Below are 27,620 nucleotides of genomic sequence, written 5' to 3'. Positions count from 1 at the left end.
ATAAATGTTTTCTCCTACAACATGAAAGTGCAGCGCCACATTAAATACGCACTACAATGACAATAGTTTGAAGCGATTTGAAACATGCTTTATTTTTCTTTGGGGGGGCGGGGGGCAGAGCTTTGTGACGTCATACTTGAGGGTAGTGTCTGACTTTTTGTGACGCCGTGTGACCAGAGGGGGGGGGGGGTCAGAAATAATCCAAGATCGCGTGACGTCATTTATGGACGGCCCCTTACACGCGGCTGTGCCTTTTACCGCAAAGTTGAAGTATGCACACAGGCGCTCGACTTTCACAGCGGCGCCGAACTCGAACTTTGGATGAGTGGCATCGGATGTTTAGTGCCGAACTATTCTTGGTTCAGGGTCGGGCAGATCAACGGGAGGAAGCACTTAAAATTCGGCGCGAATGCCTGGGGCTGCTTGGATAAGTGGGTGGAACAGAGTTCCCTGACAGCACCACGAACACAGCCTGTGCGCATAACCATTCAATTTGCAAGGATGAATAAGTCCACCGCTGAGCAATCTCCCATTACAGAGACGATGCAGGTCGCGCGTGTTGTGGGGTTGCTTTGTGGGTAACTCGCACCGCTTCCAAGATGCCTGGCCAGCATAGAAGAGTGGGCTAAATGTTTTATTATAATCATCATCATCATAATTCCACTCACATAGCGGCTTTTCATCAAGGATCTCAAAGCGATGTACAAGACACAGCAGCAGACACTCAGCATAACAATAATTATATAATACATTTTAAGAATCCATTTACCAGGGCGCCACGGTAGCGAGATGTTAACTACCTCGCCTGGTACACAGGAGGTCGTGGGTTCAATCCCTACCCTGACGCCTGCTGCTGTATATTTGGAGTTTGCGTGTCTATCCCTCCCCGTGGTTTTTAGACTGAACATGCGTTTAGAGTATTTGGCTGCAATAAATTTTCATGCAATAAGACACTTTGTTGATTTATTAATTGTGGCCAGGTCGCTTCTGAAAGAGAGTTATAGACCTCGGTGGGCCTTACCTGGTAAAATAAAAAAAATAGTTTAGTTTTATTTGAACTTCTTTTGCACCGTACGTAATCAACCGCGTCCACTCCGGTGGACGCTCTTCTGCCAGCAGGAGCGTGAGCAGGCAATTGCAGGACTACGCCTTCACCTTCACAGAGGTAATGCTCCTTAAGCAGATGATGTGGGCACCATCTTTAAAACAACTTGTTGTGTTTAGTTTGTCGTCCTTCCCCCGCACCTAAAGATTAGCACGGCTGCCTATGTATGGTGCGAAAGAAGTTCAACATACACACATACCAGCTTCAGGCCAGCACCTCCGAGGTCCCGGGATAATTTGCTTAAAACAATCCCAAGTACAGCATTGCCTTGGCTCCCATTGGACTCGAGTAGGGAGCTCTTCACGTGGGTTTTCTATGGCATTGGCTTGAGCCCTGGTGTCACCAAGGGTCTGAGTTGTGCAGAGCCAACACCGCTCAGACTCTGGGTTCAAATCTGGGTTGAAGCCACCCACAATTAAACCAAATTCTCAAGTTCAATCAGTTGATGGTCTCAGCCCGGTCATTCATAAAAGCATAAAATCATTCACGTTGAAGTTGCTACATCACTTAACTGTTCATTTTTCTATTTAAAGCTTTCGTGACTGCAGGGATTATTTCCCTGGTTCTTTCGGTAAAGTCACGTAGAAGGGAAATAATAAAATAATAAAAAATACATTTTTCAAGACGTTTCGATTGCAACACAAGCAATCATCATCAGGTGTGAAAACCACAGCAAGAAAATTTCTTTGCAGTGGCTCTCAAACTAACATTTCTGAGCCCTCGCAGCTGAAATATGAACAGTTAAAAGGGAAATAATAATTAAATACAAATAAAAATTCTCACAACGTTTCGATTGCAACACAAGCAATCATCAGGTGTGGTTGTTCACAGCAAGAAATTTTCTTGCTGTGGTTTTCACACCTGATGATGATTGCTTGTGTTGCAATCGAAACGTGGTGATAATTTTTAGTTTTATATTTATAATTGTATTATTTTCCTTTTAACTGTTCAGATTTCAGCTGCGAGGACTCAGCAATGTTAGTTTGAGAGCCACGTGAATGTATGCTCTTTATGGACCCAGAAGACTGCTGAAGCGACTTCAGCAACAGTCCTGTGATGTGATCTTCTGACATTCGGTGGGGCACTGCTCACCGTCAGATTTAGAGGTAGAGATATTGATCGTCTCGTCTATCTCTTCCTATTCCTAACTCTCTCTCTACATTTACCTTCCCTTGTTTTTATATTCCCCATTGTTTGTTTTTTATATTCCTATTGTTTGTTTTTATATTCCTATTGTTTGTTTTTATATTCCTATTGTTTGTTTTTATATTCCTATTGTTTGTTTTTATATTCACCATTGTTTGTTTTTATATTCCCATTGTTTATTTTTATATTCCCATTGTTTGTTTTTATATTCCTATTGTTTGTTTTTATATTCCTATTGTTTGTTTTTATATTCCTATTGTTTGTTTTATATTCCTATTGTTTGTTTTTATATTCCTATTGTTTGTTTTTATATTCACCATTGTTTGTTTTTATATTCCCATTGTTTATTTTTATATTCCCATTGTTTGTTTTTATATTCCTATTGTTTGTTTTTATATTCCCATTGTTTGTTTTTATATTCACCATTGTTTGTTTTTATATTCCCATTGTTTGTTTTATATTCCTATTGTTTGTTTTATATTCCCCATTGTTTGTTTTTATATTCCCATTGTTTGTTTTTATATTCCTATTGTTTGTTTTATATTCCTATTGTTTGTTTTTATATTCCTATTGTTTGTTTTTATATTCATGTTGTTTGTTTTTATATTCACCATTGTTTGTTTTTATATTCCCCTTTGTTTATTTTTATATTCCCATTGTTTATTTTTATATTCCCCATTGTTTGTTTTTATATTCCTATTGTTTGTTTTTATATTCCCATTGTTTTTATATTCCCCATTGTTTGTTTTTTATATTTCTATTGTTTGTATGTTCCCCTTTGTTTGTTTTTATATTCCCATTGTATGTTTTTATATTTACATTGTTTATTTTTATATTCCCATTGTTTATTTTTATATTCCCATTGTTTATTTTTATATTCCACATTGTTTGTTTTTATATTCCTATTGTTTGTTTTTATATTCCCATTGCTTTTATATTCCCCATTGTTTTTTTTATATTTCTATTGTTTGTATGTTCCCCTTTGTTTGTTTTTATATTCCCATTGTTTGTTTTTATATTCCCACTGTTTGTTTTTATATTCCCATTGTTTGTTTTTATATTCCCATTGCTTATTGTTATATTCACTTTGTTTGTTTTTATATTCCCATTGTTTGTTTTCATATTCCCATTGTTTGTTTTTATATTCCTATTGTTTTTTTTTATTCCCCAATGTTTGTTTTTATATTCCCCATTGTTTGTTTTTATATTCCCATTGCTTATTTTTATATTCCCTTTGTTTGTTTTTATATTCCCTTTGTTTGTTTTTATATTCCCCATTGTTTGTTTTTTATTCCCATTGTTTGTTTTTATATTCCCTTTGTTTGTTTTTATATTCCCCTTTGTTTATTTTTATATTCCCATTGTTTGTTTTTATATTCCCCATTGCTTAGATCGCGTTATTTAAAAATGTGTCGTAACCCTCCACCACCCGACACGGCCAATCAGCAAAAAAGTGTCAAGTTGACAAAAGACAATAAGTTCACTACTTTAGCCCACCGGTGTGTTGAAGAGTGAATCCACAACATTTACAGTTTGAATACGACGTTTCGCTGGTAATTACATCCAGCATCATCGGGCAATTCGCCGGAATGGTAAAGCCCTCACTTGCTCCCGGTGTTAAATAGAGCAGCAGGGAGACGTCATCGTTTAAATCATTCAAATCATTCAGGTGCAGTAATTATATAATCGATTGGTAATCAGTCAACGGTTATGATTAGTAATGAGTTATAGATTAGTAATTAGTTGTAATGTGTGTTATCGTGATTATATGCTACGTTAGTAATATGTTAATCAGGATGTGTTTCCCCTATAAGGAATTGTAATATGTCTTATTAAATAATACGCTTCCAAGCCGCACTAAGCCTTTAACTATCAGAGTGATTAAAGTAATTTCTATTCCTCTCAATTTCATTGGATTCTCTAATTAGTCTTTGCCAGTAATAATTAGTTTTACACAACACTCCAACGTTATCAAAATCAATTGAGTGTCCTTGTTGACAAGCATGTTCTGCCACTGCCAACAGTTGTGTTTGAGATAATTTAATATTTCTTTGGTGTTCTTTTAGTCTTGTGCTGATGTTACGTCCCGTCTGTCCAATATAGCATCTACCACATAAACAATTAATCCGATATACACCTTCTGTTGATAATTTAGGTAATTCGTCTTTAGTGCAAGATACTAGTTTTTTAATTTTGTGTACTCTACCAAATATAACTGTAATGTTTTGATTTTGCAAAACACGGGCTAATTTGTCAGTTACTCCTGAGATATATGGAATTTTTATTGTTTTAACAATCTGATCGCTTTCAGCAGTGTTGCTTTGAGATCGTGATTTGGCATTCAGTGCTCTGTTAATTTGAGCATTATTGTAGCCATTCTGTCGTAATGCTTCTTTAACGTGTTTGATCTCTCTCACTAGACTTTCACCATCTGACACTGTTTAGCCTGATGTATGAGCGTCTTCATAAGAGAGGAATTCTGAGCTGGATGATGATGCGAATCTGCATTCAGATAGGGCATCAGTGTGCGTTTGCTTTCTGTAAACGCTGTGTTATTTTATCGTTTAGGCCATGTCCAAGCAAAATATCTAGGAACGGGAGTGTGTTATTCACATCCATTTCCATGGTAAACTGGATGGCCGTGTTTTGTGTATTGAGATGATTTATAAAATTATTAAGTGTATATTTACCATGTGGCCAGACAACCAAAGTGTCATCCACATATCTAAACCAAAAAAATGGTTTTAATGTGCTCGAGGCAAGTGCTTTTATTTCAAAGTTTTCCATGTAAAGATTTGCTATAGCAGGAGATAAAGGAGAGCCCATTGCTGCTCCTTCGTTTTGTTTAAAGAAATCCCCTCTCCATAAGAAGTAAGTGTTATTTAAACAATGGTCAACAAGTTTCAGAATATCTTTTGGTAAACCTGTATTCTTTACTAGTGTATCAAGTAATTTAAGCGATTCGTTCACTGGAACCTTGGTGAATAGGGTAATTACATCAAAACTTACCAGAATATCATTAGGATTAAGTTTAATATCTTTAATCACATTCACAAGATGTTCTGAATTTCTTATGCATGAAGATGTCCTACCGATGTAGGGCTGTATTTGTTTAGTTATATATATTGCTAATTTATAAGTGGCAGAGCCAATTGTACTGACTATGGGTCGTAATGAGATGCCGATTTTATTAATCTTTGGTAGCCCATACAGTCTGGGTGGTTTTGAGGCCCTTGGCTTAATTTGGTGTTGCTCATTCTTAGGGATTAATGAATTTGCAACTATTGCAGTAGCCTTACGTTCTTCATGCATTGTTAGTTTTTATATTCCTGTTTGTTTTTTACATTCCTATTGTTTGTTTTTATATTCCTGTTTGTTTTTTACATTCCTATTGTTTGTTTTTATATTCCCCATTGTTTGTTTTTATATTCCCATTGTTTGTTTTTATATTCCCATTGTTTGTTTTTATATTCCTATTGTTTGTTTTTATATTCACCATTGTTTTTATATTCCCATTGTTTGTTTTTATATTCCCATTGTTTGTTTTTATATTCCTATTGTTTGTTTTTATATTCCTATTGTTTTTTTACATTCCCATTGTTTGTTTTAATATTTCTATTTGTATTTATATTCTCCATTGTTTTTATATTCCCCTTATTTATTTTTATATTCACCGTTGTTTGTTTTTATATTCCCCTTGTTTGTTTTTATATTCCTATTGTTTGTTTTTATATTCCCATTGTTTGTTTTTATATTCCTATTGTTTGTTTTTATATTCCTATTGTTTGTTTTTATATTCCTATTGTTTGTTTTTATATTCCCCTTGTTTGTTTTTAATATTCCTATTGTTTGTTTTTATATTCCCCTTGTATGTTTTTATATTCCTATTGTTTGTTTTTATATTCCTATTGTTTGTTTTTATATTCCTATTGTTTGTTTTTATATTCCCCATTGTTTGTTTTTATATTCCCCATTCATAATAAAGGTTTTTGGGTTAGATCGCGTTATTTATAAATGTGTCGTAACCCTCCACCACCCGACACGGCCAATCAGCAAAAAAGTGTCACGTTGACAAAAGACAATTAGTTCACTACTTTAGCCCACCGGTGTGCTGTTGAGTGAATCCACAACATTTACAGTTTGAGTACGACGTTTCGCTGGTAAATACATCCAGCATCATCGGGCAATTCGCCAGAATGGTAAAGCTCCATTGTTTGTTTTTATATTCCCATTGTTTCTTTTTATATTCCCATTGTTTCTTTTTATATTCCCATTGTTTGTTTTTTATATTCCTATTGTTTTTTTGTATTCCATTGTTTGTGTTATATTCCCATTGTTTGTTTTTATATTTCTGTTTGTATTTATATTCCCCATTGTTTTTATATTCCCCTTATTTGTTTTTATATTCCCATTGTTTGCGAGATCACAGCTCGGGGTGTATTGAGAGTTCCCACCGGTTTACGCCGCTTGTCTGGATGTCAGTACTCTGGCCCAGTTCTTCCCTGTACCGCATATGTCGTTGTCGTTGTTGTTGAAATATTAAGTATATTGGTAAAATTACATGATGCTGACAACACAACTGGAACATGACTGAGTAAAACTATAGCATTAAATGATACAGAGTAAGTTTAACACGTAGGCTTTTGCGTTTTCCTCTAACTTGTTCGTAAATTAGTGATACACAGGCACCCTGAAACATGAACATATGGAAAATGATTTTTTTTATATGACTCTCCTGGTTTCATGGCATGAGGATGCCTGATGCAGCTTCCCGTGAAACGCTGAATCGAATTAACATTTTTGCTTGTGATAATTACCCTTGAGCTTCACACACACACACACAATGCTTTCGCGCGTAGTTAAACACTTGTGCGGGCGACAATGTAATGCCCTTGGCTACGTCGGGTGGTGGTGGAGGTTTCACCCCCAAAAAATGTGGCCAGATCACCACTTCGCATCACCCAAAAATAAATGATGAATCGAACACCAGTCACGTTTCACCAAGAGGCGGGCTGGCCAGATACAATGCACACAGCTACTCGTTATCGCCCACACGCAAGGACGGAATGCATTACTCTTATACTCACGCGGGAGCAGTCATCGCTTTGGAATCGGGAGTCTCAGTTTCCAACAAATTCCAAGGGTTATAATAATTCGAAGAGCGCAAGTCCCTGCGTGTATACCTTCGCACAGGGCTGCAAACCTGCCCGTTGCGAGCTGCGTCCATTCGCGCGGCAACGTTCGACGCTGGCGACTCGCGGTGAGTATAAGCAGGTGAGGCGTGAGGCGTGCATTGGCTCGCTCGCTGCTCCGTGGGTGGCCGAGCGATCTCCCGCATTGGCACCAGACTCGCGTTGGTCAGCCCTTCCATGTAACGGAGAGAGAGGCGTCTGTGTGTGTGTGTGTGAAATGTGTGTGTGTGTGTGAAACACAGAGAGGCGTCTGTGTGTGTGTGAAATGTGTGTGTGTGTGAAACACAGAGAGGCGTCTGTGTGTGTGTGTGTGTGAAATGTGTGTGTGTGTGAAACACAGAGAGGCGTCTGTGTATGTGTGAAATGTGTGTGTGTGTGAAACACAGAGAGGCGTCTGTGTGTGTGTGAAATGTGTGTGTGTGTGAAACACAGAGAGGCGTCTGTGTGTGTGTGAAATGTGTGTGTGAAACACACAGAGGCGTCTGTGTGTGTGTGAAATGTGTGTGTGTGTGTGAAACACAGAGAGGCGTCTGTGTGTGTGTGAAATGTGTGTGTGTGTGTGAAACACAGAGAGGCGTCTGTGTGTGTGTGAAATGTGTGTGTGTGTGAAACACAGAGAGGCGTCTGTGTGTGTGTGTGAAATGTGTGTGTGTGTGAAACACAGAGAGGCGTCTGTGTGTGTGTGAAATGTGTGTGTGTGAAACACAGAGAGGCGTCTGTGTGTGTGAAATGTGTGTGTGTGTGTGAAATGTGTGTGTGTGTGAAACACAGAGAGGCGTCTGTGTGTGTGTGTGAAATGTATAGTTGTTGACGTATTCTCTGCCAAAGATCAAGATGATGAGAGACCATCAAGGCCCACTCCACTGATGTTGTAAAAAAGGTAAAGGCGCAGCCCTGCAATTGCCGCTCACGGCCGCAGCTGTAGGAAGGGCCTCCACTAGAGTTGGCCCCTCTACAGCGGTGGTTCTCAACCGTGGGGCGGGGGGGGGGTACGCGGACCCCTGGGGGCACGTGGCAGTGGCCCAGGGTGTGCACGAGGTGATTTCTAAATGTGTGAAATGATATCATACATGAGAGTCATTGGTGATTAATCACGTAGGAATCTGCTGATATAAAATAAGTACAACATTTCTATCCATACGGTAACCTAGAACGATATAGAATACCTTTCTAAGCTCATTGATCGTAAACAATGTGGGTTTCCTGGAGTAGCCAGCGAGCGCTAACACATTACGTCACGCACGCAGAGCGCACGTTGAATTGATTTGTAGTCGCTTGCAGTTACTTAGCTAGTTAGGATACCTCACAAAATGGATAATGTGGAGGGGAAAACCGGAGGACCCGGAGAAAAATCCACGGAGTCGCAGCGAGAGAGAGAGACATGCAAAACTCCAAATGTACAGCAGCAGGCGTCAGGGTTGGAATCGAACCCACGACCTCCTGTACACCAAGCGAGGCAGTTCACATCTCGCCACCGCGACGAAATGTGAACTCGTAACTCCGAGGTGACGAGCAGTGGATGTCAGACTTTGGGAGGCATGTGCCGAGGGGATTTTATCCCAATGATCTACAGTAATACCTCGATATGCGAATATTCGAATTACGAAGTCTCACCATCACGAACTAATTAATTAGCATTATTGCAATGGTGAAAATGTAGGAAAATAATACATAACCACTGAAATCACTAAATAAAGAATACATTGATCGATCTCCGGTACTATACAAAAATAATAAACTTAAGTTAAAGTACGCCTTTTGGCGTCCTCTGGTCTAACACCGTTAGAGACGAGGCTCAAAAGAAAGCTGTCTCTGGTGTAGACCAATCAGTTTTAAGGACAATGCATATATTATCAGAGTATGATTTTTGTTTGCATTCTGAACCACAAGTATTGTGGTTAATGCAATCATGATTCCTTGTAAAAAGGTTTCAGTTTTGTTGCCGGAAAAAGTGGAAAAACCTATTCCTAAAATAGAGTTTATTCACTGTTTATTTTACGTCAGTTTTTAATATTTAACACTGTACAGTATAAAATATATATTTTTCAAGATAAATTGTCTTTGTTTACAATATGAATGTATGTATGTTGGACTTCTTTCGCACCATACGTATCCAAACGAGCTAATCAGAGGTGTGAAGGTAAGTTATGAACTGTTTATAGTTATTAACTGTTTATAGTAAGTTACGAAGGCTGGGAACGCACCTGCATAGAACGAATGCTATAAGTTATTCAATATACCAAGTTTCCATATACGAACGAATCTCCAGGAACGCATCTACTTATTACATTGAGGTATTTCTGTGTTCTCTGCAGCAAAAGACTACTCTATCGACCAGTGCTGGACTTTTCCAAACTCTGCAAGGGAAAATCTACATAATCGACCGAGTGATTTATACAATTGTAATCCTATGATCTTGATTTCAAGCTTGCGTGACTGCAGGAATCCATACTATTTGGTTCTTTCGGTAAAGTCACGTAAAGTCACCTACGTCACCTACGTGACTTTACCGAAAGAACCAAAGAGTATGTAATCCTAAATTTACATAATTGACATCATTATTGCACAACGAGAAATTCCAAATTTGCATAATGCATTTTAACGGTAATGCAACGTGCATCGTTCACAGCAAGCTAAGCACAGCGCAGTAAACCCGTATTAGCGCCCAGTTTGAAATGCCCTTTGCTAAAACAATGCACTGCACTTCTGACATTTTATTTATTAATATATAATTTTCCAGCACCCCCCAAAGACATGACTGATATTCGGGAAAAACCGTTTTGTATTCAGAGATCAATGTTATCCCAGTAACTGTGTGTAACACCTCTATTATTTATCAATAGTATCATGGCATAACTTCATATTGATAAAGCAGACAGGATTTTAGTTTGATGCCAAATGCGACAGACTGTAGCACCGCTGCCAAACCAAGAACCCCTTGGGACTGCGCACAGGCGGCGCTTGAAACCCTGCATCAGGATCTTGTTACCCAAACTCCGACCACCCAACGGTGTGCACAAGTCGCCCGTGGAAGCGTCACTCTGCTTCGCTCCGGCCTCTCGAGACCCCCCCGCCCCTCGCGTGTCGGTAGCGGGGAACGTGGCCGGGTTCCGCCCATGGCCACGTGTGAAGTCCGAGTGGCCTCCTGCGTCCGGCTGGCTGCGAGGCAGCGGCCGCCTCGGTCGGTCGCCCCCGAGATGCATGCGGAAGTTTCAGCTGCGACTCTACACTATAAACTATAAATAATTAAAATATATTTTTTTTATCTTTACCAGATAAGCCCCTCCCCTCCCCACCAGCCCCTTCACTGAGCTATTTCGCTCTTTTTAAGAAGCGACATGGCCACAAATGATAGCAGCTCAAGGAAGTGGCTTATCATCATCATCGTGTGGAAATGTATAGCAGCCAAGTGCTCTAAAACTCACACTGATTCTCAATGTGGAGGGAAATACCGGAGGATCTCGAGAGAAATCCACGCGAGCACGGGGAGAGAGGCACGCAAACTCCACATGTACACGCGTCAGCGTCGGGATCAAACAAACCCACGATCTCCTGTATACCGGGCGAAGTAATTACCTTCTCGCCACAGCGATCATGCGGAGAGGCCTTCATCCAGCAGCGGATTGGCAAAAGGAACTGAACAATTGAGCACCATGAAGACTTTGAGTTGACGACTTTCTAACTGCATCTTCAGGGCTCTGCCACAGAATCCTCTGGGTTCGATCCCGACCCTGACCCCTGCTCTATATTTGGAGTTTGCGGTGTCTCTCTCCCTGTGGTCGCGTGGATTTTTCTCCGGGTCCTCCGTTGTTTTCCCTCCACATTTAAAAAAATCAACATGCGTCTAGAGTATTTCGCCGCTATAAATTTTCACCTGATAAGCCACTTCGCTCCGCTGCTATCAATTGTGGCCAGGTCGCTTCTGAAAAAAGAGCTATATGGCTCAGTGGGCCTTACGTGGTAAAAAATAAAAAATATAGTTTCTTTAAGACTACCGATAGAATGGTGTTGCGTCACAACAGTCGCGATACAGAAGCTAACAACTATATCTGAAACGTCCTCTTTGATGGACGACAAATGTCACGAGCAACAGGTGACGCAGTACAGACGAACACTGCGTGGCATTATTAAGACACAAAGACAAAGAGCCCCCGTGTAGCCTTAACAGAATGTTGGGGCAAGTGCTGTTAGCGAGCCCCTATGAAGGCCGGCACAGCACACGAGGGGGTGGGTGGCCAGCACCACGCTCGGCCGCCTTTGTTTCCCGAGTGGCGATGTCTACCACACATCGCACCAGCTACTTATTACGGCACGCACACACAGAAGTCACTCATCGCAAGCACGCACGCACGGTGAGCGGTCAACTACGGATGGGAAACTGAACTTTAAATAACTGAAACTAAACGCGTGTAAACACTGGCTGCCTCTGTTATTATCGCTCCTGTTGTGTAACCGGGCTTACAGCTCATACTCCTGACATTTTAAGAGACTCACAAAACACTGATAAGCTCTGGCAGCCTTAATCCCCGCCGCCCCACCCTCTCGCTGGTGCGCCGTTCGTGTGCAAGCTGAGAGCACCGATGAATGAGCCGTTCCCTTAAATTTTCGCTCTATCGAGACGCCGATGTCACAGCTTGCCCCCGCGTGTTTGGGAATCCAGGTCAAGTTGAAGTCCTGCTCCATCCAGCAACGGTGAGCTCAGCGAGCTGCCAGCTGGCTGTCTTCTCCCGAACCGGAGGCGAAGGCGATTGGTCGCGTTCGCTTGTGAATAAATGTGGCCCCTTCCTAGAGCGGTTGCGAGTCTAAAGAGTTGTCTTTGACAACGCAACTTTAACCACGATGATGAAGCTTGCAAAGACGAACGGGAGTCATCTTGACAGATCCCACGAGGCAGAAGAACTCCCCCCCCCCCCGACTTCGATCTCCCTGCCATGAATCGCATGTGGCCACGACCTCTCAACCGTATGTGGCTGCTGCTATAAATGTCCACGTGATGATAAGCAACTTCGTTGGGTTATCATTTGTGGCCAGGTCGCTTCTGAAAGAAAAGCAATTTCGCTCAATGGGCCTTACGTGGTAAAATAGAATGAATAGTTTATAGTTTAAATTGTGGTATTTTTTTAGGTACATATCCCCCATCCGCTCGTGGTCCTCACTTGGGTGGGGCAGTGAGCCCAATCTCCTCCCTTATCTAAAACCACGAGCACAGAGTTCGAGACCTGTCCCGGGCTCTTATTGAAATATAAAAAAAAACATTATTAAAAATATAGCGTCATAGTTTAACTTCACCCGCATGCAAACCATGGCAGCAGCATTTGAATCTGAAAATGGGGAATTCAAAACTCTCCGATGTGTGGCTGTGGTCACCAACCGGAATAGAACCAGGGAACGTGTAACGACTCAATGCCCGACGATTGGCAGCTACAAAGGCGACATCGCAAAGATAAACCCGTACCACCCCGCAGTCATCTGGCATGCCAACCTCGATGTGGAATTAAAGCTGTTGCTCGACACCAACATCAGCCGCATCACACAATAAGAAGCGGTGGTAATGTTCAACAACGATTTTGCCGAGTTTTTTTTTTACAAATCTTGCAGCGCAGCTCTGTTTAATGTGTCAGCGCGTGGAGCGAAACGTCGGACATCGTGCCGAACAACACGCGCCACGACCCGAACAACACATCGGAGAGTTGTACAGCAGAAGCGCAAAAGAGGTGGTACAATCCCCCCAGTGTTCTGTGCTCATTTGCAGAGGGGGGGGGGCACTTTCGCCGAGAAGACATCATCAGTGTGACAGCCGCCACACATTTGACACCATCGTTGGGTTTGACAGCAGCACGATGATGACGACGATGATGATGATGATGGGGGGTGTTGTCACTCTCTCTCTCTACTGTCGGGGGCCGCACTAAAGGCCACCACGGGTCGCCAGCAGCCCGCGGGCCTTGCGATGAGGGACACCGCAATCGGACTTTGCATCGATAACAAAACTCGACACGTTCGTCAACGACACTACGGCCCGAAGAGGGACACGTGCACAGCGGGTGGCCTTACGGGCAGTGGCGATGGGCCTTGTTGATGGCGCATCGCTCCGTCTCCACACACGAACCAGACCGCGCTGTAGTCCAATCGGCCCCTTGGCTCTCAGAGACCAACAGCATCGGACGGCGGCATTTGTTTGAGCAAGCACAAACTCTGCACCGGTTTCCACCTTCTGGGCCTCATCGGCACCACGCGAGGTGCGACACGCCGCACGCGCGGCCAATTCAAGAGCCCGTTCACTCTGCACGTTTACGTGTCTCAGACAGCACACGCATTATTTACCAACAGTTGAATCCTGTGATGTCAATGATGACGACGACGACGATGGATGACGATGTTGAGTGGAATTTAGACACCGGAGGTACGCATGGAGGGTGGCGCATGAACACAGCTCAGCACTGGGAGAGTTGCCAAGAGACAACGCAATCTCATCGCGACCCCAACGCTCGCTCATGGCCACACGCTTTCTGTCCGGACGTTGCCTGCTGCACTTTCGGCGGATTCGTGGCCTGCAGTGGCGTCACACAGCTGCGTCAAAAAAACGAGTGGGAAGCCCACGCTTGATTTCAGCCAGAACGGTCCGGGACGCTGCTCCAGGGTTTATTTTGGCATGCAGCCACATCCATCTCGCCCTCATTCTGTCCTCCGTGATGTTGATTGTTTGGCCGTCATAAGATTGATCGGAAAATAGGGTCGAGTATGTTTGAATTATTACGGACAGGCATACCTTGCACCGGGCATGAGGTGCCCTGGTGGCTAGGAGATGTTAATTACCTCGCCTGGTGTACAGGAGGCCGTGGGTTCGATCCCGACCCTGACGCCTGCTGCTGTATATTTGGAGTTACCATGTCTCTCTCCCCGTGGTCGCGTGGATCTTTGTTCCGATCCTCCGGTTTTTCCCTCCACATTTAGAATCAACATGCGTTTATTATTTGGTTGCTATACATATGCACATGATAAGCCTTACCTGGTAAAATAATAAAAAATGTTAGTCGTGCCTTATGCCGATAATTCCCATTCCAAGTGAGCCTTGCAGAGTGAAGTAAAAATTATATAAACTAACGCCAGAGTCTAAGTAAGACTGTGACTGACATATCCAGAGACTTTCTTCAGGGCAGGAGAACAGGTGTAGAGATAGTTTGCTTAACATTAGAAAATAAAATATAATGTCGACAGGTACGGTGAACCGTCCGGCCACGCCATTCCATGTCCGACGCGGATGCGTCTCTCAGCGCTGCCGCTGCACTTGGAGCAGAGTCGACTGCAGCGAGGTGTGCGGCGACCAACAGAGACCCTTTCGCAATTTATCGCGAACTAAGACGCGAGGATTTATTTGCAGAAATCGAGTGTCACGAGTGCATTCATCACACTGCAGCTAAGTATTAATCACTTTCGTACATTGCTCGTGTGGTTGCGCTCTGTGGGGTCGGGGTGGGGTGAGGTGGGGTGGGGGAGGTGAACGAACATTTTCCACTCTCCTCTCGGGCCATCTCTCCACGCAGAGGTCCTGCCACGTGGCTTCTTGCAGTGAAACGCGAGAGAGATTCTTCGCGGAGCGATGATTCGGTGGCGCAATAAAAAAAAAACACGGCAGCTCGAACACAGCCAGAGGGCATCACAGCCGTGAAAACACCGACGCAGCGCTTTACTGCTTTTACAATAACGATAACATTATCAATGGGACCTTGCCTGCAAGTGTCCAAGCATGAGAACTAAAAATAGGCTTTATTCTTTCTGGCAATGAAACAGCTGTTAATATGTTCAACATCTCTTCACAACATCTCAACAGCTGTTTTATTGCCAGAAAGGGTAAAACCTCTTCTTATCGTCCATAGAATGATAACATTCCTGCGGGTGGTATTTTGTAGGATTTTTAGTTCCTATGATAAGTTTGCTCTACGGCTATGTAGAGTGCGTGGCAGTGTGCACGAGGATTGCTTTGCGTGTGTTGAGTTTGTTGTTCTATCCCCGTATCTCCGATGAGCAAGGTGGGTCATATACCGTGCGAAATAAGTTCAACGTACATCACGAATACATCCCTATCGCCACGTTTGCTGCGCTGGCCTGAACAGAGGAGCAGAGACCCGCTACATCTTAACGCAGGACGCCTGCGTTCTGTGTGCAGAGGATGAAGTGCTTTCGGTAAATTCAGAGAACCAGGGAAGGATGCAGAATATGGCAGCCTAGGAACGGCCATTAAGATAAAATGGAAACAAATGCAACGCACAGTCAATTAAATGCAAATCAAATCTAAAAACACTTGTCGGCAGCTCTTTGCCACGTGTAAAAAAAAAGGTTACCTGCTTATTTATCCTCACAGATTGTGGTTAGCGAGCGCCTATTAATGCCGGCGCAACACAAAAGGGATGTGCGGCCCACACCACACGTGGCCACATCAAACTCCACAAGCGCGAATGCCGACACGCTGCACCAATTTTGTGCTGCGCTGACCCAGGGGTGACCCAGGCCAGGATCACATTACAATTACACATAAGTGGCACGGGTTTAAGGTACCAAACACAAGTCACCAGCATCGTAACACTGTGCACCCACCGCCGTAACGCTGTTCCCTTTGTCAAACAATGAAAAGTGCCCAATTTAGCCTCACCCCGGTTTAAGATCACAAGAGTAATCGAACCCGCGTCACTGGATCATAGCGAGGTGCACTGCCCGCACCAACAACAGCTGTCATTCGCCGCTGAGTGATGGTGGTGCCACCGTGGTGCTTGTGCCAGGCTAGGTGCAGCCTGGGGCCATGCGAAGCGTCGGTGGCTCGCTGCTGGCAGGAGGTCACACGGCAGAGGGCGGACCGTGCGGGTTAAGGGACTCCCGCGCGCCAGGCAGAGGCACCAGCAGAGGCGGATCGAGACACTTTCAGAGAGAGAAAGCGTTGGAGTCCAAAAATTCGCGTCTTTTGAATAGGGCCCCACATGAAAAGAACAAAACAATCAATGTATTTTCGCTGCTAAATATCGGTAAGATATTTTCGCTGGTAAATATCGGTAAGATATAACCGAAATTTAAATCTAAAGATACCAATATTCAAGGTCTCAAGGGGGCGGAGTGTGTGTGGGGGGGGAATCACCCTGTTTGAATCTGCCGCAACTGGGCCACAAGCTGGGCTCCCGACTGTGCCAACTCTCTGCCCGTCGCCTCCCGTGAGCGTCGCTTCTCCGCCCCTCCGCTATTGTCGAAGGACGACTGCCTCCAACTGGCCAGTAGCGTCCTGCAGAAGCCTCCTCCTCCTCCTCCATCACCGCCTCTCACTGCGTCCCTCGACGCACCCGCACGCACGCCAGCACATTTGTGAGCGAGCTCACCTATCGAGGGCCACCACCTTTACCGCGGCGCGGAGCCGCTGGCTGAGCCATCACTCCTCCTCAGCACGAGATAAAGTCGGAGCGATCAGCAGGAGGGTGAGTCAACGGCGCCGCCAGTTTGACGTGTCGGAAAGCGAAATATTTTTTTTTGGTTTAAAAAAGTAGTAGAAAAAAAAAAGAAACAACGCTCGGGGGAATTTATTTTTTTTTGCGAGGAATTATTTTGATGGAAACGAAGCGATGGGGGATGGCTGCTGCCCGCTGAACCGTCGCGCTGTCCGCAAATCGACGGTCGCGGCACCTGCAGCGCAAGCGAGCTTCGCCGTGAGTGAACCCCGCATCTGCAATGAGCGCGGTTGGCTGAGTACTGTGCGAAAGAAGTTAAACATACGTCCGTATAATTCTGGCCAAATCGCCCGATGACGCTGGATGTAATTGCCAGCGAAACGTCACGCTACTCAAATTGTCAAAGTTGTGGATTTACCACCGGTGGGCTGAACTCGTAACTAATGAGCGCGTTTTGTTTACGTGACAAACCTTACCGGTTGGCTGCGTCGGGTGGTGGCGGGATAACGACACACTTATACTTATTATGAATACAAAGACAAAGCTCCCCCGTATAGCCTTAACAGACTGTAGGGGCAAGTGCTGTTAGAGAGCACCGATGAAGGCCAGAACGGTACACCAGGGGGTGGGTGGCCAGCACCACGCCCGACCGCCTTTGTCTCCCTAGTGGCGATGTTTACACACCGCACCAGGTACTCATTTGAGGCCGAGTCGACCTAGGGAAGGCCCAGGGCCGGTTCAGATAATCGTCACTGGTGTTGGCCGTGAGCGGGAATCGAACTCGGTTCGTAGCGCAGCGCGCTAACCGCTACACGACCGCTCCCCATACACAAACAGTGTACATACACATACACATCCATACATACACATTCAGGCATATGCATACGGACATACACATACAAAAAGCATATACATACACATGCATACACATACATGCATACACATACATGCATATACATACATATTCCTCCATAAATTTACATACATGCACATACTTACACAAACACTGAAAATTGTGAAAGCAATACTCTTTAACTCTTTATTCACACTGCGAAACGTTGTACCGCACTAGTTGCAACGATGGAATTATACCATAAAAAATGTTTGTAAAATCTATAGAACAGTGTAATAATAACCACTAGGTACACTTTTTAAATATATAAAACCAAAATACACACCACGATTACTTGATTTATTGAATGTATTTAAATATTTCGCCTGAATCATGGTTCATCTCGTGTGCATGGCTCTCCACGGCGTGAGGTGACTCTCACACAGACACAGCAGACACAACATACACACAACATACACACACGGTGCACGCCTATGGGCCCGTCAAACGAACTGATACCGAGTGGATGGCGGTTCAAGTGAAGTAATTAGAATGTAAACGTGGCAAGGAGGCTCTTGTCTAGGACAATTAAAACGTGGAGGCCGTAGAGATGAGAGTTACGTTCAACGCGATGTGAACGCCCAGAATTAATTATTCCCCTCTCCAATCACCGTTTGTCTTCAAATATTTAACTCCGATGTGCTTTGTTGTTTCCTATATTGCATGTTGGTTAGGGTTGTTACCGAAAGCCCCAACAATTAATGTAAGTAAATCTAAAGAGATATTCACGCCGTTTTATTTACAACCATTCTTGTCAGAACTGCCCTTTCGATATCTCAGTTAATCCGAGTTTGGCGACCACAGACAGCGAACAGTTCTCTCGAATAAATTCCGTCGGAAAATGGAACAGACAACAATCGCCACTCGCTGCGAATGTCACGCGTGTTTGTATTTCACTTCTACTTGAAAACAGCGTCTCAGCCCCGTGTATCCTGCGGGGCGGCGTGCATATCAAGAGGTAAAGTAATGGCCATCTAATCAGCCTTTGGGTTTCGTGGTTTGTGTTAACCTTTCTAGGCCGGGCATGTGACTAAGTGTTCAAAATGACCTACGTATGGTGTAAGTGTTTATGGTTATGCTCTCTTGATAAAGTACGACTGCGCTGAAAAACAATGTAAGTAAATAAATAAACAAAAAGTTACACTTACGTTTCAATGCACTGTTGTTGTCCTCTCCATAACTACAGCACATGCAGTTTGGCACTTTTATGAAGAGATACATTCAATAATAATGTTGTACGCCATGGCGCAGGCCAGTGAATTGTTGTTGTTGTCAGTAATGTTTTAGTCGTGCTGTTATACTTTTCTACGAGTGGGATTTTGTGTTCATATTTTAACACTTTAAAATGCGCGTCTGGAACGCTCTTCCTTGGAGCTATGCACTTTTAAATAATCTCGATTGAAAACTAATTTCTTTAGAACTGCTTTTTTGTGTTTAGTTTGTTGTCCTTCCCCTGCACCTCCGATTAGCGTGGTTGGCTACACACGGTTGCGAAACAAGTTCAACATACATAACGTGCATAGATACAATCAGTAAAAATATTAATGCCGTGGAAACAAAAACGCGTCAAAGAGTACGTCCACCGTGGAGATGGAGCGATGGAATCTGTGCAGGGCGGATTGTTTGAGCTATCGCGAGACCATCGGAGGTGGCGGCAGCTTCGGACGGCCTTCATCCAGCAGTGGATTCATCATGGCTGACGATGATGATTAAATGCTGATAGAAATATAGTATCAACACTACTGATGAATAGCAATGCATTGTTATATAGTCTGGGTGTAAATATGCATCAAGTCATCGATTGGTATCGATTTTGAAGCTCAAAAAACATGCATCGAATCGTGGTTGTAACAATCATTGTTGTTCATGTAACATCGGACACTGCAGCCACTAGTGGCCACGACAATCACCACAGTGTAAACACAAATAAACATTTATACTTAAGTCGAATTGCCCCCCAGATCCTTGACGATTCAACTTTCAGTTTTCAGTTTCATTTATTTGGTATAGCCCTGTGAGCCATTCGGCTCTTGAATCGGGTGCAACCACAACAAACAAAAAACAAAAACATGAACAAGAAAACATCTTAAAGTGACTATGTGACTGCAAACAGAAAAATCCAGGAAAAAACTGCAAAAAATCCATATGAAAATCCAAACTCTGCGCTTTTCTATTCATGGGTGCTACCAGGACACATTGCAAACATTTTCAGAACCCTCCCTACCTCTTCCCCCCCTCCCGACCACTTCCTTACCCCCTTCACCACTTGAGGTGCGTTGTCTTTCCCCTTCCCTCCCCATGTAAACTTTTTTCAGTTTAGTTTCAGTTTATTTTGGTATAGCCCTGTGAGCCATTCGGCTCTTGAATCGGGTGCAACCGCAACAAACAAAAACAAACTTGAACAAGAAAACATCTTAAAGTGACTATGTGTGACTGTGCAAACAGAAAATCCATGATAAAAAACAACAAAATATTCCTGAAAAAAGCACCGTACACCAACGCTGTGTGCAAAAATCCCAGTGGGATGCAAGTCAAACAACAACCACAAGACAACTTAGATTAAGGCCATCATTCTAACTCCGTACTACAACAAACAAACATGGCCAAACCAAAAAACGTTTTCGAAATCACCAAAATAAAGCCATGAAAGCAATGTAACGGTGATCATAGGAACTGTGACCGAAATATCACAATAAACGACATAAACAACATGTAACACCAAACCCTGTAGCCTAGTAGCACCTCATCGCTGGAGGCGAGTTAGTGACTGTGTGTTTGTGGGTAATGGATTCGTGTGACGCTGCAGCCACGAGGTGCCGCTATACAGACCACGGTGTCACAAAGAGAACGATAATTGATCGAATCACACTGGTAGAACCAGTTCCTTTAGCTGTGGCCTTTTGGCCACAACTTCCAAACTGCACGGTTGGGAGGTGAAACGGGAGGGTATTTATGAAGCGAGACACTTTAATTGGGACGCTTTGTCTGAGACGAGAAGTCGGAGAAGATTTATGTAATCCGTGTAAAGTACAGTTCAGTTATTAGCGATGTATGTCGAACTTCTATCGCACCGCATGTAAGCCAACCGTGCTCATCGGAGGCGCGTGAAACTAACGGCCTCGTGAAACCACAACTGTGCTGTCGACGATGCGCCTGGCGGATTAGGGGTTGGTTTTTAAATCACGTAGAGTGTGGCATTCCATGCATGGGTTGATGTTTGGAAGATTGCTCTGTGGAGAATTGTATGCACAAAAGTGAATAAAGTGTCTGAATGCGTACGCATCTCAAGACGCAGGTACAAAGAGCGGAGCACGTGTGCATCAGGAAGAGCGGTGGAGAATGCTGATACTTGTTGTTTAAACATTGATAGAAGCGTTATCCTGATTTATTGTGATAATCGCGAGTGCTCCGAGATCACGTATTACACGCTTAGGACCTCAATTCGTGATTTCAAGAACGCACGGTCACCCATACAATTACATTTCAAAGGAAACGCAGGAGAGGTTGAGTAAATCACTAGGAATCCAGGGAAATCAAAAACGTATACAGAATATATATACTGTAGTAAGTTGTGGCTCTTAAACATTCTTCTGAAAAAAAGTAATCAAGTTTATTTTTTGGGCCGCGGTGGCGAGATGTTAACTACCTCGTCTGGTATGCAGGAGATTGTGGATTCGATCCCGACCCTGACGCCTTTATATTTGGAGTTTGCATGTTCTCCCCGTGGTCCTATGGATTTTTCTCCGAGTCCTCCGGTTTTTCCCTCCACATTTAGTCACGTGCGTTGAGAGAATTTGGCTGCTATACACTTCCACATGATAAGCCCAGAGCTATAATGTGTTGCCAGGTCGCTCAGTGGACCTTGCCTGGTAAAATAAATAAATGTGTTGGATAGTTAATCAGTGTCTAAAACATATCTCAGTGGTTACTTAGATCCTGGGCATTCTTGATTCCACTTTTGATAAAGTCCCATCACCAGAAACTCTATGTTGCTATACAATAAGGCAGTATTAACGGTGATCATAGTGAGGTCCATTTCGATGTAAGGGCAAAGTCTGCATTATGAATATCTCATGTCAGTCATTCACAAATAGAGGTGTGAGTGTGTGTGTGCCACTCATTATTGGGGCACAAGAATGCGAATCTTGGCCATGCTGGCAGTACGAGAAGTGTGCAGTGCAATGTGTGGGTACAGAAGGTCAGGTGGAAGCTGTCCTACCTCTGGGTGGAGGGAAGAAGGGCAGTGTCCAGATCAAGCGGTCACCACGGGGAACACAGCTGATGCCACCGCACCTCGCCATCACTCCCTTCCTTCTGCCAGATCCATCAGCTGCCCGACAGTCCACACCAGGCCTTCCGGGGCCTGTTGCTTCATCATCGAACTTTTCTGATGTGAGGTCTCCCCCCTTGATTGCCAGCGACCTCGTGTTGTCTGCCCATGGGCCTGCGTAGCAGCAGTGAGATGTGAACGCACGTGAGTTGTTTGACATTTAGAAAAAAACAGAATCCACATTTGGGGTTGCATTGTTTTGAATCAGCCTCGTCCGGCTAAGAGGGCCACAATTTACACGTACAGTACATGGGTTATTTACGAACTGCAAATTGTGTTCTACGTAGCGTGAAGGAGCGTTATCTTGTTTTTGGGTCAGAGAGGCCTCTTGAAGTGACTCCACAAATAAAATGATCAGAGACGTCAGTCTGTGTCACAAACTAAAGCAATCGCACCTCCGATTAGCACGGTTGGCGACGTACGGTGCAATAGAGGTTCAGCACACATACACATACACACATACACATACATACACACATACACATACATACACACATACAAACATACAAACAAAGAACAACAAAGATCCCCCGTATAGCCTGTAACAGACTGTACCAGATGTATACCAATTATATACCAATTATATACCAGGTGTATACCAGGTGTATACCAGATGTATAGCAATTATGTACCAGGTGTATACCAATTATATACCAATTATATACCAGGTGTATACCAGGTGTATACCAGATGTATAGCAATTATATACCAGGTGTATACCAATTATATACCAGGTGTATAGCAATTATATACCAGGTGTATACCAATTATATACCAGGTGTATACCAGGTGTATACCAGGTGTATACCAATTATATACCAGGTGTATACCAGGTGTATACCAATTACATACCAGGTGTATACCAATTATATACCAGGTGTATACCAATTATATACCAGGTGTATACCAATTATATACCAGGTGTATACCAGGTGTATAGCAATTATATACCAGGTGTATACCAATTATATACCAGGTGTATACCAATTATATACCAGGTGTATACCAATTATATACCAGGTGTATACCAGGTGTATACCAGGTGTACACCAGGTGTATACCGGCTAGAGAAAGGGCACCACGGTGGGAATTGGTTCGGTGCCATCCTCGCGAACGAGCCGACGGAAGGGACGGAAGATGACTCCGTTCCAGGCAGGGCAGGGGCCCAGCGCCTTCTGTGTAAGCCGTTAGTTTCGCCGGAATCCCCAGACGCGGTCGGAGCGTTTCTAGAAGGCCAACGGGAGGCCACCGCTCACTCTCCAGACCGACGTCTGTGAGTTCGGCACAGGAACTGGGCTCGACGTGAAGGTTGTCGCTGGCGAGAGGGAGCGGTAGAGACTTCGCAGCCGCGCTCAACAATCCGTTGACATTTGAAAAAGAGTCGGCGTCGAGTTTTGTTATGTGGTCGAAATATCCCTTATTGGGGACACACACACACTACCCCCCCAAATATTCAAATATGCTCAAAATGTCCCCCCCAATATATTACTATAAAAAAATACTATGCTATGTAAATAAAAAAGAAAATGTGCTAAACCTTGGCCACAATTTCTGGACTTGTCTTCATATAAATCAACGCGTAGATTTATGTTGATATGATTGTGGTTATGGTTGTACTTCCCTAATCTCTGCAATTACATAACATGAAACAAGAAATGGTAAAAAAAGTAAAACAGAGCAATGTAATACCATACACTATTAGACATTATTGTAAAAAATAAATAAAAAGTCCATCCCATGTGTTAGTGAATTTTTAAATAGTTTAGGCAGGAAATTAGTTTTCAAATTTAGATATTTTTTCTGGGTTGGGACCCCCAGACACCCTGGAAGATTCGGTCCCCCCCAATGTTGATTCCATGGCTACGGCCTTGCTTCCCCAAGGAACGCGTCGGTATGCTTAATCACGTTAAACTATGAAATAAATGTAACTTTTTTTTATTACCAGGTAAGGCCCACTGAGCTAATATAGCTCTTTTTCAGAAGCGACCTGGCAACAAAAGAAAGCTCGACCAAGTGGCTTATCGCGTGGAAATTCGTAGCAACCAACTACTCTAAATGCGCGGCTCAAAATGTGGAGGGAAAAAAACGGAGAGCCTCGAGAAAAATCCACGCTACCATGAAGGTCAAGGATCGAATCCTTGACCTCCTGTACACCAGGCGAGGCAGTTAGCATCTCGCCACCGTGGCGCCCCAAGTACCGTCACTGCCCGGTTCGAGACATTCACCGGCGGCATTTCGCATCTTCGCCCTGAGGCTGTTCCTGAAAGCGTCCATCGGCTCACTCACTAAACCCTGGCATGACCGTCCACTGGCTCACTCACTAAACCCTGGCATGACCGTCCACCGGCTCACTCACTAAACCCTGGCATGACCGTTCACAGGCTCACTCACTAAACCCTGGCATGACCGTCCACTGAATCACTCACTAAACCCTGGCATGACCGTCCACTGAATCACTCACTAAACCCTGGGATGACCGTCCACAGGCTCACTCACTAAACCCTGGCATGACCGTCCACCGGCTCACTCACTAAACCCTGGCATCACCGTCCACCGGCTCACTCACTAAACCCTGGGATGACCATCCACCGGCTCACTCGCTAACCTTGGGCGCGACCTTACACACAGTGGCGGCCAACTCCGCTGCTGCGCAAAAGGGGAAGAGAAGGACGCCTCGTTGATCTGACTGCCGACTCGGCGCCGAGGCCCCGCGAGCGTCACGAGTCCAGCACCGGAAACGCCGGCAAAGCGGCGGCGGTGGCGATCCCGACGGGTCAAAGTCACAGCGAGAAGCAAGACGCAGTCCCCGCAGCAGCGTGCGACCGTGGTTAGCTCGTCCCGGTTAACGGCCGCCGATGCCTGCGGTCATCGATCCAACAACGGCCCAGCGATCAAGTCAACAACCAGCTCCGTTGAGCGTTTAAAGATCAAGCGAAACCGTCACAACAGCGACTTAAAAACAACCACCATGACAAAGGAAAACATCATCGACCACAGCATCAAATCAACAACACAGCAACCACAAGCCAACCACGGAGCCAACTGCTTCGCCCAAAACCGTTACGACAAATTCAGCAACTTACGAAGCACAACGGAGGCAACTGTACGTTTTTTTGTTGTTTGTTTTATACATGTAGTAAAGAGGCAGCATTATCGTTCAGACAAATTGCGTCTCTCACAACCGCCAAGGAAACACAGATCAGCTGGATGGCAGCAGGCAGGCATTGAGCCGGCACTACAAACAATTGCCCAAGATCTGAAGTCCTCTTTATATATTAAAATGCTTTCAGTCAAATAATGAGCGTTTGTAAATGTGGGGAGGTAACCGGAGCACCCGGTGAAGATCCACACAAACACTAAAACAGGACAGTGAAGTAAAGACATACCCTTCAGTACATGTTTACAGCGTACACAAACGTGCGTACACACACGGATATTTCACAATTCCTCCAGACTGTGCGATTTCTTTTTATTTTCTTTCGCAGTGCTGTAACTGCAGCTCGCACGAGAGAGAGAGAGAGAGCTATCGTCGAGCTAAATATATCACGAAGAAAAGGTGACTATGCATGGTTAGCCCCAGCATCCTCTGGGGTTTTAAGGGCTGATGTGTCACTCCTGATTACAGGCCGAGGTGGCTGAATAACTATGACTGTGTGCTCGTTCAGCACTTCGTGTGGGTTCTTTGAGCCCCTTTTGCTCTGCACGTTTTTTTAACCCTTCCGGTGGATTAAATCACGCGCTAAGCGAGCAAATAAATAAGTAATATATAGAATTTTTTTAAACACGCTTTAATGAAATGTACCGTACGGGTAATGGCAGAACTCTACGAATCCAGGAAGTGTTCCCGAAGATTGCCATAACGTATGGGACTGTGGTGATTTACAGCCAACGTGAGTTGAGCGTGGACAATTAGACCCAAGCCGAAACATAAGATATAAAAAAATAATGTTAAAAATATATTTTAATGATATAATATAGTATTGTCATCAGTATGACATATGTATACCAAGTTTGCAGTCGATACCACATTGGGAAGTGGGTTAAAATTGCGTTACAAGATTTGAAGACACAACAACAGACAGAGTTGAGGATGCAACAGACAGAGTGAGTTAAATAAAAGCGTGTAAATGAATAAATAACCGACGTGCGAGTGAGTGTGCGGTTTTTTGGTCTTTCAACTCATGGGTCGCGCTGAATGTCTCGCCCTCACGAGGCACGTGCAGAGGAAATGTGCCCAACGACATTATGCCATCGATCATCATCAGCCGTGGGTCAATCCACTGCTGGATGAGGACCTCCCCCCAATCCACCACCACCTCTCACGACCGCGCGATGTCATTTCCTGCCCAGCACCTTCCACACGAACCGATTTCTCCACTCCGTCTCCTAGATGGGCATGCAGACGGGCTCCATGCCTTGGCTGCCACTCCATTGCCATTCTCAACCGTGAGCCATCACCCCTGCTCGCGATGCGCCCTGCGACAGTCCACTCACATGTCCTCGCAGATTGAACGGTGCCCTGAAATTGTGCCTTCATGCAGGTGATGTCGACACTGATCGTGATGCTTTGACAAGGTTGCTCTCTGGAATGCCACACAGCATGGTGACGCATTCCTGCATCTATTGACATCTGTGTCATGGTAAATTAATCACCTTGGTAGCTTTTGTACTTTAGAAGTTATATAGAATTTTGAAACGGTGGCAAATCGACTGAAACACCCTGCAGCCACCCTACAGCAAGTGATCAGCAATAGATTTTGAGAGATGGTTGTGTAAAAGGAGCCTTCGGATTCAACTTCACGACACAATCAGAAGCAACTCACGTTTCTGGTTCACACTCAGGCATATCTTGTTCCGATAACGGTTTATGCAAATACCAGGAGAGGAAATGTTACGAAACAATTGTTATCGCCACCGTCAGATTACAGCGATAGCGTGCAAGGCCAAGCATTGCATGCCCTTTGTCTCAACCCGAGGCAAGTTTACACTTGATATAAAAGTCTTGCGATTGAATCACGCATGTGCTTTGTGACGAATTCGAAGATTCAGTTGGCTCGCACTTGGGAAAGAGAGGCAGGGTTGCTTGGGATCCCTGATGACAGAAGTTCATGGAGCAAGGATTTGTAACAAATGTTGACTCTGGCAGCCTTGGAATTTTCTACGTGTTATGGTTCAAACATCAATCCATAAAGAAATCAAAATTCTGGCTGTCTCCTGATGAGGCTGCTTGTTGTAATTACCGGCGAAACGTCACGCTACTCGAATTGTAAATGTCGTGGCTTTACGCTCCAACATACAACCGGTGTGCTGAACTTGTAACAAATTTGAACGTTTTGTTCACGTGACAAACCTTACTAATTGGCTGTGTCGGGTGGTGGCGGGTTTAACGACACATTTATATTTACGTGATCTCAACCTAAAATAAACTCTAGTATGGAAAATACATTACAACTTACACAGATAATGGTAATATAATAATAAAAATAGGCATGGAGAGAAACAAGCTTGAAATTACATTAAGATACAG

At 44.1% G+C, this 27,620-nt stretch overlaps 1 protein-coding gene across 2 annotated transcripts in view; it reads right to left on the bottom strand.

The window, feature by feature from the left end:
• Positions 1–27,620, bottom strand: part of LOC116948074 (uncharacterized) — a 163,094-nt gene that overhangs the window by 27,556 nt on the left and 107,918 nt on the right. For both annotated transcript variants that reach the window (XM_076071221.1, XM_076071222.1), the window contains exon 2: positions 21,983–22,207. The gene's annotated coding sequence lies outside the window, so the exon portion shown is untranslated. The remainder of the gene's footprint in view (positions 1–21,982; positions 22,208–27,620) is intronic.

The sequence above is a fragment of the Petromyzon marinus genome, chromosome 32 (genome assembly GCF_048934315.1).
Source record: "Petromyzon marinus isolate PM22_M1 ecotype Great Lakes invasive population chromosome 32, UKy_Petmar_22M1.pri1.0, whole genome shotgun sequence".
Lineage (NCBI taxonomy): Eukaryota > Metazoa > Chordata > Hyperoartia > Petromyzontiformes > Petromyzontidae > Petromyzon > Petromyzon marinus.
The sequence above is the reverse complement of the archived record's forward strand: the minus strand, read 5'-3'. Positions and strand labels throughout refer to the sequence as shown.